The sequence below is a fragment of the Camelus ferus genome, chromosome 1, assembly GCF_009834535.1.
Source record: "Camelus ferus isolate YT-003-E chromosome 1, BCGSAC_Cfer_1.0, whole genome shotgun sequence".
Classification (NCBI taxonomy): Eukaryota; Metazoa; Chordata; class Mammalia; order Artiodactyla; family Camelidae; genus Camelus; species Camelus ferus.
In genome coordinates, this window is record NC_045696.1 from 51,800,247 (window position 1) to 51,822,446 (window position 22,200).

The 22,200-nt window shown below is 37.4% G+C and overlaps 1 protein-coding gene across 30 annotated transcripts in view; it reads right to left on the reverse strand.

Annotated features, from left to right (window-relative positions):
* The window catches only part of ZBTB20 (zinc finger and BTB domain containing 20), a 758,837-nt gene that overhangs the window by 243,539 nt on the left and 493,098 nt on the right, over positions 1-22,200 (reverse strand). For 6 of the 30 annotated variants that reach the window (XM_032479495.1, XM_032479600.1, XM_032479605.1 and 3 more), the window contains one exon: positions 344-443. The exons of the other annotated variants lie outside the window; for them this stretch is intronic. The gene's annotated coding sequence lies outside the window, so the exon portion shown is untranslated. The remainder of the gene's footprint in view (positions 1-343; positions 444-22,200) is intronic. 30 annotated transcript variants of the gene reach the window in all.

The following is a 22,200-nucleotide window of genomic DNA, read 5'->3' on the forward strand; positions in this document are numbered from 1 at the left end:
CTCCCTAGTGGCATCTTCTCCTCTTCACAGGAATCAGTAAGCACTTCACAGCCAAACATACGTAAAAAGTGATCATTTTGTTGCATCAAAAGTAAAACTTCAATTCATTTCTTGATCATGGGTAGAATCTGAGCTTTCTTAAATGATTGAACGGCAGCAGGTATTCTACCAATGCACAAAGATCATTCACCCATTTAGGTTTTTCAGCTGATGAAGTGGGGAACGTATTGTCAAAGGTTTTTTTTGATGTGAATCAACAGGTGGTTTGGCATCAATATTGCTATTTGTTCCTGGGTTTCACCTCTGGTTTCAGAAAAAAAAAAAAAAAAAAAAGAGACGATACCTTTTCAATGCTGTATTTCAAGTCAACCATATGGAAAGCAAGGTTTTATTCCAGCCAATTCTCTTTCTCTCAAAATGTGGAGGAAAAGTGCCAGCCACTGCTACTCTTGCCACCAGCCACGGTACAGATGTTTGGAAAATGCAAAAATAGAGAAACGAAACAAAAAGAAAACCCTCAAAAATAAGTTTTGCATAAATGAAAAATAAGAGTATATAATTATCATAGCTGCAGAAAGGTAAATGCATTTTAAATTTTTTCCCTTGTGTTAAACTAAAAGAACCAAAACAAACAAAAACGCTGATGTTTTAACTCCGTGTTTTGTTGAAACTGATGATTACAAGGACCAACTCAAACATGGCTAAAAGGGGGAATAAAAATCAGATTTCTTTTAATCTGATAAAAGATTTTTTATCTCCAAGAATGTTAGAATATGACCTACTTAAATGAATACTTATTAAAGGAGCAGATCCATTTAAAAATACATGTTTTCAGGTATTAAAATAAGAATGGAGAAAGTGTTTCTTTGAAATCTTGTTAAGAGAAAAGAAATCATTGAAATTATAATGGTTCCTTACACGACTCAGATAAAATACAGCTTGGGAAGAAATGTCTTCCAAACTGTTCAACCATGCATCCCTAAGTTGGCTTAGCTAATTTTCAGACCCAGTTTTTCCAAAAGCAAATGTCCTATCAGGTTTAAGTACATCAATGTAGATTATTCAAAAAGATGTCTCTGTTTAAAAGAAGTTTTTAAAAAATATAATGTGATTTCTGAGAAAGTGTTGGCTGTATTGTAAGTCAGACCTCGATTTGGGCCCAGCTCTGCCCCAATCTTGTTGTGTTGATGTTATTAGACATATTTGGGTCTCAGTGTCCACATCTCTAAAGTGGGAGTGTGACACAAAGTCACAGCCCTATCCTCAAGCTCCTTTCCAGTCCCACAATTCTATGAATCCAATGAAATTACTCCAGCATGAAGGCTTTTATTTTCTTCCTTCCTTTTTTGCTTCCTTAAAAATAAACAGTCAAATAAGTAAATATATGTTAAAACCACACACACTAATCATCTATCCTACTAATAGGAAGAGAGAATTTTTTTTGTTGCCATTATCTATTCCCTAATGTGTATTTAAAAAGAGAGTTTCCATAAAAATTTTTTATTTTTTCCCTGAATCAAAAATAGTGTATCATTTCTTTGCCATTTAAGTTCTAGTAAGAAAGAAAACAGAAAGTCATTATAGAAATCATATTAGGAACTTGAAGAAGGAAGAAAAAGTCACTAAACTCCATTTACATGTTTTCTTTTACAGAAGATGTAAGATGCAAGTGCCGCCTCAAGCTTCCCTTTCCAGGGGCAATATCCTTAACTGTGTGAAACACAGGACCCTCTTCACACACCCTTCCCACCTGTCTTCTAAGGCAACAAAGCTGAGGTATAGATTACAGCCTGAGATACTTGGGGTGGGAGTAAACATTTCATCTGAGAGACAGTACTGTGGTCAACTTGTCAAATCTAAAAGTGAGTTAAGCCCCATCACTACGCTGGCAAGAAATTTGGGTTCTCATGGCTGAACAATGATAATCATTTTTACACAAGACTTTTAAAAATGAAAGCACCTGAGGCACCAGCCAGAAAGTAAGCCTGGGAATGCACGTTTTTCTGTCAATATTCAAATCAGATAAGACACTCTCAATGCACCCGTAATGGAGGGCCTGAAAAGGACGCAGGGCACCTGACACCTTGGTGAATAAAAGAAGCTCAGCTTTACTGAAAAGGTCAAAGTGTCTGAGGCCGATGCTCCATTGTTCTAAGTGCTGATGTGCCTCAGGCAGCAGCAGAGGCAGAATTCGTGGGGGCAACAGGCGAGGCTTCTGTTACAGCCCCCAGCTCTGGTTTGCATGCTGATAAGCCTGTGACCCACCAGACTCATGCTCAGGGAACACCCAGTATGGGTCCCCCGGGAGGGGAGGGCTCCGCAAACAGAAAGGCAAGAGTCTGAAGTCACCCAGTGTCTGAGCACTCCCTACTGGCTGCTGACGTTGGAGACAACTGGTGGTGTCTTACAAAGGGCTGTCACAGGTTTCTGTGAGGAGGCTGATGGACATACCTCATTTTTAGGGGATAAGAGCATGGCTCTGATTAGGTTTAGATAGCTCCAGATGTTACACTAAATGAGGAGGAGGTGGGGCTACTGATAAAAGGAAATCCAAGAACTGGCAAAACCTGTATAAAACTGGTAAGGACCTACTGTGTAGCACAGGGAACTATATTCAGTTTCTTGTAATCAGCTATAATGGAAAAGAATCTTAAAATATACATGACTGAATCGCTTTGCTGTACACCTGAAACTAATATTGGAAATCAACTACACTTCAATAAAAAATTTAAAAAAACCTGCCATACAATTTTCATTAACTCTTTCAGCAACAGTAGCTCCCCCTTATTCGAGGGGGTATGTTCCAAGACCCCAAATGGATGCCTGAAACTGCAGATAGTACCGAACTCCATACACCATGTTTTTTTTTTTTAACATATACATACTTAGGAAAAAGTTTGATTTATAAATTAGGCACAGCAAGAGATGAACAACAGCTCATAATAAAATAGAACAATCATAACAATATACTGTAATAAAAGCTATGTGAATGTGGTCTCTCTGTCTCTGACTCAAAATATATTTTTGTACATTTAATGACTTTAATTTAAGCACCTATGACTTGTGGCCATAGCTATTGCAGTTTGAGGTGCAACAGCAAAACTAGCATGAATTTCTTTCTCCTTCTTCATGGTTTCGTGGATAGAAGGTTCATTCTTGCCATAGATCTTAGCAATATCAGTATACTTTTTTTCTTTAGGAAGTTGAGAACTTTCACCTTTTCAATTAAAGGAAACTTTTACAACTTCTCTTTGGCATATCTGATCTGTCAGCATTACTACTTTTGTGCTTTGGGGCTATTATTAAGTAAAATAGGGTGATTCTAACTCAAGCACTGTGATACTGTGTCACAGTCAATCTGATCTGATAACCGAGATGCCTACTAAGTGACTAACTGGTGGGATACGCTGGACAAAGGGATCATTCACATCCTGGGTGCGAGATATCATCATGTTATTTAGAATGGTGCACAATTTAAAACAAATGAATTGTTCATTTCTGGAATTTTCCATTTAATATTTTTGGACCACAGTTGACCGTAGGTAACTGAAACCACAGAAAGTGAAGCCATGGATAAGGGGTGGGGGGACTTCGGTATAAATGTTTTATAAACTATGTACAAACCAGTGTATGCACAGGTGTCTATTTGGGGTGGAGGGGGTGTGGGAGGAAATGCATTTTGGTGCAGCTCATTTTTTTCCAGCAGTAGGAATCCTTGGGACAGTCCATTGTGTTCACAACATTTATGTTTCACCAGAACAGCCAACCCATAAACTTGATGGAACTGCACCATACAGCTGCACCTAAGCCCCAGACAGGTGGGTCCTTGTTTACTGGGACAAGCCTGGGGTAGCAATACTGGTATGTCCCCAGACCTCTGCTCTGTTAGGGTTCTTCTGTATAAGATGAAGGTCAAAATGGCAGCCTGCTAAAAGCAGAAGCATTTCAATTGCAGGAATAATTTGCTTGTCATCAACTTGTTAATGCAACAGTCAAACATTTCTTTGACATGTACAGTATCAGCTAGCTTCAGCAGATAAAGGGTCTAGAACAGGAAGATGCTGCAGATGCTTTAGCTCGGAGGAAGGCTTGGCAGAGCCAAAACGTCAGAAGGGCCTATTTGTTCCATACTTTCCATCGGGCTCAGTGAAAGAAATGTTAGATTACTGCAATGACAAGTTTGTGACAAGCAAGTCATTTGTGCAACTGGTGCGCTCCTGTTTTTATCTGTTTACCATTCCGACTTGTGAATGCCATTTCAAGCACTTACAGGATTTCTGGCTCCCATTAAGGGGAAATGGTTTCTCCATGTTTAGAATTTTCTGCCTCAAAGAGAATTACTAAGCAATTATTTATCCCTGTGGTCACAGTGTCACACAAAAGCACTCTTGAGTTGTTTAGTTGGACTCTGAATCATGAAATGGAGTCCTGGGGACTGGATAGCTTGGAGCATCAGAAATTTCTCATCTAGTTTATTGGAAAGACTACAAAGCAAGCCTGTAAGAGTCAATAAAACTGTGGCCAGCTTGAAATACCTTGCTCTTTTGCTCTGGGATCATATATCAAGGCCATATGTTTCAAAGCACATAAACTCACATGTAATGAGTAGATCCTGAGAAGCCAAGGCCTGACTATGTCACAGACACTGACATGTGATCTAACACATGAGAGTTTTGGTGACAAGGACTGTTTCAACTGTTGAGATGGGAATTTACATGGCCTTCTCCCTGTATTCTGCGGGTAACCAGGGGGCCAATCCAAATCCAGAAAGCATTTTAGGTGCGGGGTAAAAGGTAATATCATGATGTGAAATTAACACTGGGGTCATCCTCTCTAGGCTGACTTTTGCATAGTAAATGGAGACCCTGGAGGATTTCAGATCAAGAATTCAAGATGGTCTTATTGGATCCTTCATCTGGGATTGCTGAGTGACTTTTAGTGAGTCATTTTAACCTTCTGGGAGGAGAGTATAAAACAAAAATACCTCTTCCTTGTTCACCTGACATGAATGGTCTCAGGCTCAGTGTTATAAAACATAAAGAATGCCTTCAGAACTCAAGAACAAGGATAGTTATTTCCTAAAAGTCACATATTCTTTTTTATAATTTAAGGTTTTTGTACATTGCTGGTACTGAAATGATAAGTGATTGTGGGTATACCTCTTAAAGAACATGGAAGCATGAAGTTTCGAAGCTTGGAGACAGGCACTCACAGCTCCTGGGGAAGCGAGTCAAAGCTGGGACAGAGGTTGGAATGTTAAGGACCAAACAGAAAGTGATGATGTAAAACTAGGCAGAGCTTGGTATGGGTGACTAGAGAATGTTGCAGAAATGGATAACTATCCTTGCTGAATAAAAACTTCATTGTTAATAAGCATTTGCCAGACACCACATGCATTACACAGTTTACACGTGTAATAGCATCTTGACAACAGCTCCATGGTGTGTGTATTATCAAACTTTCTTTCAACACGTGGAAACTAAAACTTAGAGAAACTTAAATATTTTACTATAAATCTGTAAGTAGCAGAGGTTTGAAACTATTTCCCCTTAATCCAAAGCCCTGATCATTTTAACCACTGAAGAACTAAAGTCATTTCCACCACCTTCAGAAGCCTTTTCTCTCCAGTTCACTGGAAAACATTTTCACCTGAAAACGGAGCTACTGGAGAACTTACTATAAAAAGCCCAGTGAGAACATCCTGGCGCAGCTGTGCTGCTGGCCTTCTTAAGCCTCTGGGAGAGCTGAGCTTCATCAAGATGTCGTCCCTCTTGCCTCAGCTCGACCTAGTCCTGCTTTATTACACGAAGAAGAGAAGAAAGGGATTCCAACCTCGTCACAGATCTTTGTGCTGTGAATGCAGGGTGTTTGGCTGCATCTCCTGCGTCCATGCCAACCTCTTCCCCTCCCTTCACGTGCATAGCCTTCAGTTCACCCTACCCTCTGCTCCGATGTTACCTCCAGGGAGCCTTCTTTTGTCACTTGTCTGCTATTGTTTTTAGGTGGGGGAAGGGGCGGACATCTTTCTTCCCATGACAAGTTTTACTGAAACAGTCTAAACTTCAAACTTCACACAGAATGTCGTCTTTGTTCAGTCTTCTGCTTTGTTTCTCTTTAATGATAGCTTTGCCACAGGTCCTGCTCTTCCTGTGTAACTCAGAGCTATGCAAATCAAACTGGTAAGCAAGACTTCGCAGCTGCTCCATCTTAAAATGAGTATGTGTCCAGGAGGTGGAAGCCTCTGAGTGAAGCATGTCTTCTGAATGTTACGTGGCTGCTCCCCTTGTACGAGTGGCAAAGAACAAGCTCAGTGAGATCTGCGTTGACATTCCTTGGTCTCTTTTTAGTGTGTGTTCAGAATGGATCATAAGAGGTTTTTAGCTTAGGAGAACTTTTTGTTTCACAATATTTCTACTTTTTTTTTTTTTTCCAACTTCTAGGGGTTTCCCCAAGCATAGGATTCTTACTTAAAAACTACGCAAGAAGACATCATGCATAATGTAGAATCATCAAATCACAGAGCAACGTGTAAAGGACCCTGAATACCCTAGGACTTGTTTGCCCGCAGTGGCCATCCAGCCTCTGCTGCACCCCGCCAGGGGGCTGGGGCCCACAACCTCACATACAACCCAAGCCTGCTTTAGGACACTGCTATTTGTTCAAAATGTTCTTCCTTATATTCAGCCTTAATTTGTCTTTCTAAAATTCCCCATCATGGCTTCTAATTCTTTCTCACTGCACCTTTCAGTCCTGAGAGCTTCATGGAACTAGTGGTTTAATGGCTCATTTGACAACAACACTTGTGTATCTCATATAACAAGGGGTTTAGATCATCCTGCCTGTCCCTCTCCCCTCACCGCATATAAGTTAAATTCCCATTCTACCCCTCTGACAACGCCTGGAGACACGAAAGTCAGTCAGTCTACTCAGATTCTTCATTTCCATTTAGATGTGGCTAACACACGTGGCAAAGTATTATTAATCTCTTTGATTTTCTGTCCTGTTCCGTGGAAGATCCTGCTAGACAACCTCAGGCAGATTTGCCAGCTATAGCTATTCACAGGGTGACCATATGATTTATCGTTCAAACAGGGACACTTTTTGAGGGTGAAAGAACCCAATGAAAAATTATACCAAGACCATAGGCATAAACCAGAAATGTCCCAGGTAAATCTATACAGTACCTTGCACCAACCTTCACCCCAACACCCATCTCTTTGTACTGCAGTTATCTGTTTCCACATCTGCTTCTCCCACCAGTCTGTGAGCTCTCTTCAGCAATGGACACATTTATTTGTGTACCTCTATTTCCCAGAAGAGTATTTGGCAAGTAGGAAGAGCTTGGTATATGTTTTTTTTAAATTTTTAACTAAAGGTAGCCTTTTTTCCACTTGTGTTCTGTGGATCTCTCCCCTTATTTAAATCAAATGCCACCAACACATTTTGGCTTCATATTTTTGGAGATGAATCAAAAATACTTAGTGCCATAGGAAGGGAATGACTTAAGCTTAATAGAAATGGGCTTGCCTCTGAGTATTGAGAGCAATAAGCAGAGTGAAATGCGCTACCTTTCCAAAAGAAAAGTCTACTTCACCTTTTTACAGAACTCTGAACAATGTTCTAATCTCTTTGTCCACAAGTAAATTTTTTCAGCAGCTGTACCCACAATTCCAAGCTTATAGTACATCAATTATTCTAGGTGATGATGGTAACACAGTGTGATGGTTACATATGTGACTATATGGAATGAAGGGTAACATCGTGAGATTCCTGAGAATTCTCCACTAAAACACTGGTGGCACCTTCACCTCGGCCAAGCACATTTAGTAGTCCTAGTGGATTTTCGCGGTTTTTGCTTCTGAATAACAGTGGGTTTTAAAAAGAGAGAGAAGAAGAGAGTCCTGAAAAATGTGAATCACCTAGAGAAGCCATTTCTTCCCTCTCCCTGACACATTTAGACCATTCCATAAAGATGTGAGTCTATCCTGCTTAGGTTAAAGAGCTGCACAGAAGACAAACCCAGAACTTCCTCTCAGTGTTGAGAAGCCTCACTATCAAGAGCCTACCTTTTCATCAAACTTAAAGATTTTCTTTGCAGAATAAAAGCCTATTTCATCACTATGGGGTCTCAGTGAAGAAAAGAGAGAAAGTCTCATTTCTTCCTTTCCATCACTTGCTTAAAAACTAGTATTAGCTCACTATCTCAACCTTCCTTTTTTAAGGCAAAAAACAATCTCAATGGTTTGGCTTTTCCTTAAAGACCTTTTTTTTTTTTTTAGTTTAAAATTTATATTTTACCGGGAGGGGTTTTATAACTCTTTCCCTCCAAGACACTCACATCCAGTTTTAGCTGAATATTAAACAAGCATGATGAAGTGTCTGATCTACGCTCAGAGGAAATAGTAGAAATGCCCATATTCTTCGTGCTTTTTATGCCGTCTACTATTACAGCTATTTTTAAATTTCAGTTTTACATTTCTCTCTCTTGGTTAACTTTCTACGCTCTATTTCTAGATGCTATTTTGCCCACAAAGCTAGTCATTCTTTATTTTCAGTCCATCAATGATGTTTACCAAACGGTTAAAGATAATTGAGAATATAAGACTTGCAGGAAGATTCAAAAGAAACAAAGTTCTATGCCTTCCCTTGCATATAACACATTTATGGAGAAAGAAGATAATCCCACATAAAAGCAGCAATGTGGCTATGCATATTCAGGTATGTGGTGTTGTTTAGGACCTATTAACACATGCAAGCTCACATGGCTGTATGAACTCATACACCTGATGAGGGAGCAATGGGATGAGATGCTCTTGTGATCTTTATTTTCCCTCCTGAAGAATACTAACATTAACTTTTATTTAACATTATTCTGTTTATTTTCTGTTTCAGGGAGTGTCCATTTCAAATGACTGTCCTTTTTCTGAAGTGGTCGGTTATACCTATGTCTCAAATTGCTGCTATCTGGACCACTGTGCATAAAATCACTGTACATTGAAAGTGTGCATTCCCTGTCCTCAACATCTAAAACAGTGATTTACAGTTGTTTAAAATCTCTGGTGCCCTGTTGCTCATGTGATTTTGTATCGCTCTGCCCTGACTACTCTTTCTTAAAATATAATTTTACATTAAAATTGGCTTCGTTTTTTGAGATTTTGAAATACTGCTACCAATAATTTAGAACACACTGAGTTTAATATTGGACATGTGTCTAGATAATCAAGGTAATCAAAAACCAGAATCCAGAATGGCAGAGCATTTCTCCACATTGAGTTTGAAATCCAAATAATTTCCTGAGAATTCTAAAGTGCTTGGCACCACATAAACAAGTTACAAATCTTGTTTTTTTTTGTCATTTGAGACAAAAATCAAAAGTTCTGCTATTTATGTGGAGTTAGATCATAACTCGAGCTTTGCCTTAGTTTACCAGAGCTCTCACTGGACCAAGAAAGAAGACAAGGTATCAACCAGTATGGCACTGTGCTGGTTAATACCTAGAGTCCTAATGCTGTCAAAGGATTGCCACATCAGTTTTACCAGGGCTTTCTTGGGATGTTTTATTGCACATAGGTTAGATTTCCATGTTTATAACTTGCAGATAGTGGTATTAAAATGGTTGTATATGGTACAGTTTCCCAAATAGTGAGTTTCATTTCATTTTGGCAGAGAGGAGACAATGAAGGTAAATATAAAAGTATTATCACTCACAAACAGAAAGCTGAGCTGGAGCATAACTGCGCCCTTCTTGGGTGATCAGCCACAGAGCACCATTTACGTAGGAGTTTGAATTTCTGTATAGACCTTAGTTTTAAATTGCATTGAATATAAACAAAACAATGTTAATAAGCAGCTCATTTATTAAATTTATAGAGAAACTTTCTCCAAAACATATTACTCAGTCCAGTCTACTACTTTGTGCAGTCTGTTCTCTATTTTGATCCATCTATTGTTTTTACAGAATTTTATTCTATAAAAATCAATATTATGTATTTTCTAAACAGCATAATCTATTCTTATATCCAGTCTATTCCACTCCCAACATACAATTCCAAGACATTCACACACATTACTCAACATTCATTACTTTTGGGCACACGGATGGTCTCTGGGTCCAGGGCTGCTAGTTAAACAGGTAGCTTCCAAGCCTGCTACATGAGTAGAAACCGAAAACTGCTACATGAGTAGAAACCGAAAACTATATGCTTTATAGTTACTGGGTAAAAGAGGGCTTTCATTATGGAGAAATGTATAGTTATTTCAAAAGCAGTGGCTTTCAAAGGCAATGGCCCCCCATTCTGGTGTATGTACACCAGAAATTTGGTATCACCTCCCTGCCCTCGACCCTTTTTAAAAGTAGATCTTGAGGTGAGTACTAAAAAGCACTCTGTTGGTAGTAATAACAGCTCTTACTTGGGGTCCTTTTGAGTTAAAAGTTGGCAAGAGGGCTTTTTAGGAAGGTAGAAATAGTAATCATTATCAAAAATTCTATTATTCATAAATTAAAAATGAGACTGACACTTTATCAGCCAAAAAACAGAGGGGGACGAATTTCTGAATAAAGGCACCCTTGGGACTAGGACCTAACACAGAACTGGAACTGGCAGGCCCTTTACCTCTGGTGCCTTTTGAAGTGGGGGCTGTGGGCCTCTGGTGGTGTTGAACACTAAGGTATTACAGAGGCATCAACAAGGCTCACCTCCAGAATAACAGCAGGTCTTACGTCATGTTAAGATAGACCTTTTAAACAAGCCTGCCAAGCATTCTGTTAATTGTTAGCCATACAGTCAGGCAGCGATTTCTTTTTTGGCAGGGGGAGCCAAGGCTGTTAAGAGTCAATACATGTGCCTTCTCTGCTGAGGGGATCAGACGCACTCCCTCAGCGCTTTTCTTTTGTCCCGCTGTTCTCGTTTCTCTCATTTCACTCTGTGATTAGTAAACAAAATATATACCAGGGAAGAAAGAGCTGAAGAAGTTGCTAGGATTTCTAAGGAAGAAGAACCCAAATCTTGCCTGCTTTAGGCAAGAGAATGTTTTAGTGTTAATGAAAAGAGATGGTTAAATTGCAGCCCATCAAATTTCAAATACAGTTCCAAAGTGTGTCTAAAATGATCCAAAAGAAAACAAAATTCCTCCTGTCCTTAGCTATAAATTCTGCAGGCTGATCCTGTGTTCTCATCTCATTCCTGTTTCTTGCTCTGCCTCAGAAAGGGTTAGTGTCTAACGTTAAACAGTGTACAGCAAAGAACAGAAATAATGTATACTCGTAAAATTCTGAATCCAGAGTCAGAAGAGAGTAAGTTCTTAGCCCAACAGATGAGTCTCACTGACAGTAACAGAGATATGTTGCTAATTCATCCGTAGAAGGTGCTGAACATGTTCTCTTATATATCTTGAGATGAGGTTTTGGTGGTATAAAAGTCTTGTGGTTAATGCGGTATATTGTTGTTGTCGTTGATTTTCCTCCTCTCTGGGACCACAAAAACAGATCTAAGTCTAGACAGAGGCAGGGGAGCATGTTTATTTCTTCATTAGAAGCTGTACGTGTTACTATATTCTATTGTAAATGAATTAGGAAGAAAAATACCATATCCCTTGATGCAGGCCATGTTACATACAGATCCATGTATCCTTATGCTTTCCTTTTTCCTATTCTCTCAATCCTTGTGCCCATTTTTCCTTTTTTGAATTTGAGGCTTGCCTTTATATTACCAGATTATTTCTGGTGGCTGGAGCCCTTGTGACATTGTTTTGTTCAATCGTGCTGTCTGGTTCATACAAATTCCCAAGGGGCTTTTCTCGTACCAAAGATGATGACTGATTGAGTTAAAATGTCTTCTGTATTATGACATAAAATCAGAAGTTAGCATTTATTGCTGGTCAAAATGAACTTATGGCCCTACAAATAACTCATGATTATAAGGCAAATAAGTATGTGTATTTCCCTTCCTGAAGTACAACTAAAGTATAACTAAAGGCATGACTCTATATATTTCTACCACAAAATGGCAACAATAATTTGCGTCCAAATATAACCTAAGCAAAAAGAAACACCTAGAATATAATAAAAAATGTATTGCCTATGTATATAGCTATATGCAGATCTTTCTTGACTTGTGGAGTTACATCTTGATAAGCCCATCATAAGTTGGAAATATCTTAAGTAAAAAAATGAATTTGATACACCTAACCTACTGAAAATCATTACAGCTTGGCCTAGTGTACCTGAAACACACTCAGAACACTTACATTAGCCTACAGGTAGGCAAAACCATCTAATGCAAAGCCTATTTTATAATAAAGTGTTGAATATTTCACAGAGTTTATTTAATACTCTATTGAAAGTGAAAACCAGAATGGTTGTGTAGGTACAGAATGGCTGTAAGAGTATCAGTGTTTACTCTCATGACTGCGTGGGTGCTTGGGAGCTGCAGCTCGCTACTGCTGCCCGCCATCAGGAAAGAGTGTTGTACTGCATGCCGTTAGCCCAGGAAAAGATCAAAATTCAAAACCTGAAGTACAATTTCTACTGAATATATATTGCTTTTGCACCATCGTAAAGTCAAAAAATTGTTAAGTGGAACCATTGTAAGTGGAGAACTGTCTGTCTATAAAACCCACCAAATCAAGATGGTGCAATGATGCTGTTTACTTCAGTTTCATTACTGTATTTTTTGAGATTCCTATTTTTGTATATAGAAGGGATGATGACATCATATAAATGAAGCAGACAAACAGAAAAGTGCAGAGGGCCAATGCTAGATGCCCATATACTGTCCACCAAGTATTGCCAGTGTGAGAGGATTTGACATGCTAATGTCATTTGTACTTGTTACTGAGACACTAAGAGCACGATGGCTGGCAGGCACCACATTTAAGTGCGGTTACCAAGGCCCCCAAATGTTGACAGAGTGCCAGATTCTAAGAAACTATTGATGTACACAGCCGGCCACAGCTCCAGACACCTCTCAGACAGAGTCTTTAAATGTCACAGATAAATGAATTTTCATGAAACTGGGAGAGAGAAAGGAAGAGCAAGATGAAAGAACACAGAATGAGAAGCAGAATAAGAAAAAAAGAAAGAAGAAAATCACTTTCAAAGCACTGCCATGAAAGTATGTGGCATCTCATTGCTGAAGTGCCTTACAAAGGATGTGAGATCAAGCCTTCTTGACACATTCTGTGTTACCAAACACTAGATCACCTTTAATAATTTCATTGTGTATTTAAAAAGGGAGATACATGTTAAACAATAGTTTCAACAAACTATTTCTGAACAAAGTATGGTTCAAATATAAGTACTGCAAAACTCAATCTTAAAAAAAGTTCAAAATAAAATAAAGTAAGGGAACCACAGGTACAAATAAACATGAAAACATCTCCTACTCAGTTCACTATGTATTCAAGAGGTTAAAAGTCACAGTGCCATGAAATCGTTATTTGCCAAGATATAGTTGTGTCCCCTGACAGTTTCCTTCCCAGAGTCCCACTGAAAGCAGTGACACCTAGTGGGTTTATAACAAGATATTGAGGAATACCTTCCTCCTTCACCTCTTTCTCCCTGCCTTTCCACAAAAAACACCTGCCAGGGAAATATATGAGGTAAGTCAGTTACTTGACACATGACAACAGGAATGAGCCATGGTTATAACTAGAACAACCAAGTGTTCCTTAGAAATCATGTGTAACCCAAAATACTTTAAATGTAAATGAAGCCTTTTCACTTTGAAAGTCTTCCGTCTGCTGAGGGCACCTTCTCTTGACCTTGATGCACTGTGTCATTAAAAACAACCACATTTTCAAGGTTAGAATAGTTAGAATATGGCTTGCTTGTGCATTTACTTTTCTGTACTAGAGTTGTGCAATCTCTACATTTTACACAGAGCAATCATGCCAATGTCCACAAACATAATTCTTCCTCCTACTCAAAAAGCACATGGGTATTTTTTTTTTACATTCAGCAATAGGGTCATTTGCCTTCGTACTAGCATCACAGTAAGTCTTGATATAAATTATTTTTCCACATCTGGCTCCCTCTGTCTTGGGTACCTGGGACATTAGCAGGTCCATGGAGAATAAAGTTCCAAAGCTCAAATATTCAAAGGGATTTTATTTTTGCATCAACTTTTCAATGATTTCTTAGTGCTTTTCTTTTTTTTATGGTAAGAGATAAAATGAAAGAATTTAGAGTTCTTTCCAGGGGAAAAATAATTAGTTTCTCTGTTTTTAAAGGCTTTTATTTTGAAGACAAAATCAGTTTCAACTCAAATGGAAATCGCAGTAAAATCTCAGATACTGTAATCAGTAACTGCGTTAAAACTCTCAAGAAGTATGCCAACTTTCGCGGGAGGCCGCATTCAGCCAGCATCACAAAGAGACATGATCTACCTGGCCATCCTGACATTTTATACTGTAAAGTTATAGATCAAGACAACCACCTCTAATATGTTCATGCAAATACATATACATACATATAAGCACATACACCGATTTTTTTTCTCCTGTGGGTATATAAGAAGAGAGGTTTTTGTTTACTCTAGGCTAAAGTTTAGCAAATACATTTTAAAAAGTATTAGATTTTTCTGATTATAAAAGTAATAGTGTTCACCAGCAACTGGTTAAACACCTATGCTACACCCCTACAAGGAATACCGTGGAGTTGTTAAAAAGAATAAGGCAGATTTATATGCTGTATGACAAGATATATGACATATATGATCTAATTCCTTTTGTATGAATAAAATGAGGACACCTATAGGTATATGCCAGCATATACATAAATGGATTTTTGGCGAGGGAGGATATACAAGGCATTTTGAATTAGAGGGATGAGAAGAATTTTACTTTTAATTAAATACTTTTCAATTACATGTTTAAAAATCAATGCCAAGGTGCTGGGAAAACTGGACAGCTACATGTAAATGAATGAAATCAGAACATTCTCTAACACCATATACAAAAGTAACCTCGAAATGGATTAAAGACCTAAATGTAGGGCCGGATACTATAAAACCCCTAGAAGAAAACATAGGCGAAACACTCTGACATAAATTGTAGCAACTTTTTTTGGCTCTGCCTGCTAAAGCAAAGGAAATAAAAGCAAAAACAAACAAATGGGGCTCAATTAAACTTAAAAGCTTTTGTACAGCAAAGGAAACCATTGACAAAATGAAAAGACAACCCACTGAATGGGAGAAAAGTATTTGCAAATTATATGACCAACAAGGGGTGAATATTCAACATATATAAACAGCTCATACAACTCAACATAAAAAAAACAAACAATCTGATTAAAAAAATGGGCAGAAGAAATTTTTCCAAAGAGATACTGCAGATGGCCAACAGGCATATGAAAAGATGCTAAACATTGCTAATCAGTAGAGAAATGCAAATCAAAACCAGAATGAGATATCACCTCAAAATCACCTGTTAGAATGGCTATCATCAAAAAGGACACAAGTAACAAATGCTGGGGAGGATGTAGAGAAAAGAGAACCCTTATATCCACTGCTGATGGAAATGTAGATTGGTGCAGCCATGTCCACAATTCCACTGTGGAAAACAGTATGGAATTTTCTCAAAAAACTAAAAATAGAACTACTCAGCATAAATATGACCCAGCAATTCCACTCCTGGGTATATACCTGATAAAAACAAAAACACTAATTCAGAAGGATACATACACCCCAATGTTCATAGCAGCATTATTTATAATTGCCAAGATATGAAAGCAACCTAAGTGTCCACCAACAAATGAATGAATAAAGAAGATGTGGTATATATATACAATGGAATACTACTCAGCCATAGAAGAATGGAATTTTGCCATTTGCAGCAACACAGATGGACTTAGAGGGCACTATGCTAAGTGAAATAAATCAAAAAGAGGAAGACGCATGCTGTATGATATCACTTATATGTGAAATCTAAAAAATACAACAAACTAGTGAATATAACAAAAAAGAAACAGACTCGCAGATATAGAGAACAAACTAGCAAGTGGCCAGTGGGGAGAGGGGAGGAGGCAGGGGCAATATAAGGGCAGGGGATCATGAGGTACAAACTGTTAGGTATAAAATAAGCTACAAGGATATATTTTGCAACACGGGGAATATAGCCAATATTTTATAACTATAAATAGAGTATAACCTTTAAAAATTGAGAATCATTATATTGTACACCTGTAACATATAATATTGCATATCAACTATACTTCAATAAAAATTTAATGCCAGTAAGGATATCTGGGAGGCAAGTTTATGAGGAATTGTTTTCTTCATTCTTCTCTGTATTAGAAAACAATAAATGATATTTTAAAAGACAACATTGCCAAAATAAATTATATGAAAGTAATTTATGTTAGTTATAAGAAATTTGAAAGCACTAAAAAAGCATAAATAAAGTTTAAAAAAAAAAACCTTGTAATTCTCTGATCCAACAATATCTACTGTTGAATTTTTGGCGGGTTATGTCCAGTTTGAAAAGTATCTTCTCCACTCTACTTGAGGAGTAAGAAGGATCCTTTTCATTCTTTTAGGTGGAGGGACCCAAAACAGCTCCACATCCCCCTGGACACCCCCTACTATTACATCGTTTTTATTTCTAGGACATTCTTGGATCAGCGTAAGCTATATGTGACACTTCAAAATTTCAAAGATCTTCCTTCATCTGGTATTGCTTCCTGAAAAGCATGATCCCTATTCCACCTCATGATCTCCAAGGAGTTGGAGCAGAGGGGACCTCATGATGTCCCACAATTATTATATTTGCAGTGAAATAGTTTATGGAGGACTCAAATTCTCTGTTCTGAACACACAGAGATGATTCTCCACAAGGTACTCAGCCTTAGAACATCTTCAAAAGGTTAAGGGAATTGAAGAAAGAACACAAAGAGGTGATATACTTGGAGCTATTTTTTTAGGCAATCGACCTAATGATTACTATACCTTTTAACACTTTATCTGTTGAGGATCATTTTCGGAAGAAAGATATTAACTCTTTCTTCCATGCAGACATCTGAGTGTTACTGTTCATTTTTAAGTATCATATCTTCCTTTCAATAAATTTAAGAATTTCCCCACCTGTGTTGCTGCTGTTGCTGAAAATAAGATAATAATGATAATCATATTTTTATTATGGCTAACTTGCATTGTTTGCTTTTTAGGGTTGTACAGTTTACTCACACTATTTTCATTCAATTCTCAAAATACTTCTGTAATCATTGTTACTATTATTATTACTATTTTATAGATGAGAAAACTTAGACTCAGAAATGTTAAAAAAAAACTTGCCAAATGTCACAAATCTAGTAAGAAGCAGATGAAGACTGAAATTTACATCAGATGGATTTCAAACGTTCCTTAAGATCATTTTCCCTATTAGGTTTACATGACATTATTCAGAGGTGCAAACCATGTCCAGGGCTTTCTTATTTCTTTATTATCTTTCTGTTACTCTCTCTCTCTCTCTCTCTCTCTCTCACACACACACACACACACACACACACAGAGAGAGAGAGAGAGAGAGAGAGAGATTGATAGAGGGAGAGAGAGAAGAAGAAATCCAAATAAAATGTTATAAAACTTCTCTAGGACTCCACTTTCCTCACCTCTAAGATTGATAGCACCTACCTCAGGTCTGTTGTGAAGACCAAATGAGATAATGTATGTGAAAGCACTTAGTACACCTAAAATAAAACATTATCATTATTGCTACACAAGTTTCCCTCCTTTGCATAATGGATGTGTTCCAGAGAAAGTGATTATGAAAATGTATAGGCTCAACTTCTATTATCAAATCACAGAGCAATTGCATTATAAAGTCACAGAACAAAGATTCCTAACAGATTGAAATGAAGACTTGACATAAGGCAGGGGTTCAGGTAGAGGCTGAGTCTATGAATGTTATGCTGGGAGCAGTCCACGTGTTGGCAGCACTTTCTGGATACTCTTATCTCCTCTCATCGGTCTCCTTGATCTGGTAATTCCTGAGTCTACCCTGTAAAGTTCCAGAGATGATTTCCTTCTTTGTCTGGTTGCAAGGTCCAATGGAATTTGTATGCAACAACAATCCTTCACCCGACGGCCCTATCCCACACATGGTATAGGATAGTTAGAAAACTCCTTTAATTTGAAGTGCATTAGTTCCCTACTCACTCTGTCACTCTGCATGTTTGGTTATAAGTTTCAGTCACATGTGGTAGTAACACTTGCATTAGCTTCCTCATATTTATCGTATGGAAAGCCTTTGGGGTCAGGAACCATGTCTTCTACTTTCTTGGAAACCCTACACTTCCTAGTGAGTCCCATAAATAAAATGAAACTTTAAATAGTACTGACTTCACTTTCAACTCATAACTAAACCTGACTCTGGGCTTGAAGTGCTATTTTCTCCCTCTAGTCTCATCAGGTGTGCGTGTGTCATGGTACTGACTGAGGCCGCCCCCACAATTCACTTCCAACAACCAGTTGCATCCTAGTGTTTGTTTTTCATGAGGTACCAGGACCTAGTCTTAAATTAATGCCTTAATTTTTTCTCTTAGCACATCCTTTACTTGCAGAAAATATTCAGAAAGAATGGAATTTAAAAAATAAACCATGTGCTGTCCAGACCTTGGGAAAAGCAGTGATGTTTGAAAACATCAGATTCAACTAGTCAGAGACACAAAAGCCTTATTAAATGTATTAGCTTCCTTATTTTTAGAGCTTAGGTAAGAAACAAGATCCAACCTTAGCATACCAATGGGTATCAAGTGAGAGAGGTCAGTACAGTCCACACCTTTATGAGGTAGCGTGGACACACCAGGTGGAAGGATTGTTGTAGATTATCTTACAAATGACAGTAGCCTGGGAAGACACCAGACAGCCTCCTTGCTTCTAGACCAATTCAAACAAGGCACATTTATATTTTATTTAGTATTTTGTCATAAGCCAGCAATAGGATCTACTCAAGACTACTGTTAATTTACTGCTTGTTCATATTCCCATATCTGTCTGTAGCCTCCATTGTACCATTCATCCATTTATTCATTATATAATAAATATCAGTATTTTAGGAGGTTGGGTAGAAAGATAGATGGTAGATGATTGATAAGTAGATAGATCAATCAATAGATAGATAAACAATAGACAGATAGCTAGATAAAATAGAGGAGTAATAACTTCAAGAAATGGCTAAGGGTGGAGATTCCAGATAGAGAAGCCTTTAAACTTGAAGGATAGATGGAATTTCAAAGTATAGAAAGGAAAAAGAAATCAATTCAAGTGGCACAAGCGCCACGAAATAAAAGGTCATCATGCACTGGGAAAAGTAAATCATTTGATGTGTGAAAGGGAGTAGCAAGAAATAAAATTGTTAATTCTTCGGCAAATTAGGGTTAGATCACAGGGGAACTTGAGTGCCAATCAAAGAACATCACTCTGTCAATAATTTAGGTCTGAAGAAAGTTCAGTAAACAACTCAGAAGCATTTCAATTTCAGTAGAGAGTATTGTAGTACATTACAGATTCTGAGGCTTTAGGTTCCATAAGGGGAGATGCTGCATTAGTGGTAGAGAAAATGTCCTCATATGTAAAGAGTCTTACTCCAACTAAGATTATAGCACTTCATCTATTAAGATTAATCATATCACATGACTTAAACAAGAATCTCACCAGCTCCTAATCACACTGGCACTGGTCCTTCATTCTCAATAACAAATTCTATAGTTACCTAAAGGCTGATGCTGAAACTGGCTTAGATGAGAGGGGTGAGTATTCTGAGCATATGTGAGATGTCTGTAGAAGTTTGACATAAGCTGTCATTTGACTTTGAATATAGCCAATAAGTTCACAAATGATCGGTTACTTATATATGTTTAGTTCTGATTCTTCCTAGATACAGAAAGTCATTTCAGTGTATCTGGAACTCTGAGATATCCTTATACATCCTTTAAAGTTCTCTGCTAAATGTGTAGGATGCTTTGATTCTAGTCATCAAAGAAATACCCCTTTCCCAGTACTTCCTCTCCCCCATAGGCTTTTTATTTTATGTATCTACTTATTTTCTGCCCTTCTCCTCCAAATATTAGCTCTTTGAAGATAAGGATTTTTTCGTATGTGTCTGTTTTGTTCATTGTTGTACCCCAGCACCTAAAACAGATACTTGTTGAAAGACTACTTCTGAAAATAAATGCAAAACATAGAAGAGGGTGAGCAAATATTAACTGGACTGTAGGAAAATGAAGCTTTCTACATAAAGCTTTCCTGCAAAAATTCATATGCCACATAATTTGAAAATACCATCAATTAATGACTTCATGAATTAATTTTCTATAAAACCCAAAGCATTAAAAATGTATTTATTTGTTTTTAATTGTTTTTGAAATAACAACCTCATTCTTTCCATTGGGTACAGATAGAAATCATGGCAAGGAGAGATGCTCTGGGTACAGCAGATGAATTCAGGACTTCTGACTCCAACAACTAGGTTTTATGCACTATTTTATAACAGTTTGTGTTTCACAATTAATAAGATTTTAGTGCTGAATTGCATTGGGTACCAGAATTTAAACCAATAAATCATGCCATTAGCTTATGGCCTCTCTGATAGCATGAGGCCTTCTCACAGAAACAAAGAAACAAACAAAAACCCAAAACAAACAAACGGCAATGTAGAATGAGGAAACCTCAAAAGGCTAAACATGTTTATTCTTAATTTTAATTTTAAAATCCTGATTGTTCCTTTTCATCATAATTGTATTGCATCTTGCTGGCAGAAAGGAATGAGATTTAGGATACTATGCAAATGACAGCAGGTCAGCCATAGCTTATCAAGTTCTGGGAACACTGTGGCTTCTCTTTCCTCATGTCCTCCTTTATCCTGAAAATATCTTCTGGATTAAAAATCTCATTCAATAGATTGTATTTTTCAACATAAAAATCTAAACTATCAAAGTACTAAAAGAAAACACTGGCAAATCCTTTTATAATCTTGGCATGGAGAAGGACTTTGTACCTTAACATCTAGAAGCCATAATGGAAAAGATTGGTAAATCTGATTACATTAAAACAAAGCCCCTACATGGCAAAAGATATATACACCATAAACAAAGTAATTTTAAAAAAGACAAACTAGGAAAATACTTGCTATTCATTCAGATGAAAAGATTATCTCCTTAATGTATAAATATCAAGAAGTCAATAAGAAAAAGACCAAGAATCCAATGGAAAGAAAAGGTAAAAGAGATGAACAGACACCTTATAAAAAAAACAAACATCAAAATCACTAAACATATCAAAAGATGTTTGGGTCACTCACAATAAGGAAAAAGTAAAGTGTAAATACACTGAGATATCATCTTTTACCTACACAATTAGAAAAAATCCAAAGTTTAAAAGAACACTATTTTGTTGAGGCTGGGAGTGAAAAAGCACTTTCCTATATTGCCAAAGGGAGTACTCAGTAATGCCACCCCTGTTGAGATCCATTTGGTAAAATTTCTCAAAATTTAAGATGCACGTAATCCTTTGACCAACAATTTTACTTTAGAGAATTTATTCTGCAGAATATCTGCACATCTATGAAATGATTTATGTACAAGATTTGTTCACTGGAGCATCGTTAGAAATGACAAAAATTGTTTATTAATAGGGACTGGTAGAATAAACTATGATACATTTACATAATGGAATACTGTGCAACTGAATAAAAGATTAAGGTAGCTCTCTATGTACTGAAAGGAAAAGATCTCCAAGATATACTGGAGAATGTATGATTGAGAACTGCATTGAAAAATGTGAGATGGACTAATTCAAAAATAATCTCATACAAAAGTGAAAATAAAAGTGTCCTAGAAAAGATAAAATGATTTCCAAGCTCCCACAGTTTTTAGCCACTGAGGTAGCCAACATTTGGGCAAATGTGGCCATATTTAGCATCACTGGGACTCCATCACCTAGAACCATAAAATGCTTCAGATTCTTCCCTTCCTAGCTGTGTAGCATTATTGAACAGTTGTGCCTTTCTAGCCCAATGAAGTTATTAGTAAAACCTAAAATGCCATTAAAATGTTTCATCCATGAATAAAGGACAGAAATAGACTCACAGACAGAGAATACAGACTTGTGGTTACCAGAGGGGTGGAGGGTGGGAAGGGATAGACTGGGATTTCAAAATTGTAGAATAGACTACACTGTATAGCACAGGGAAATATACACAAAATGT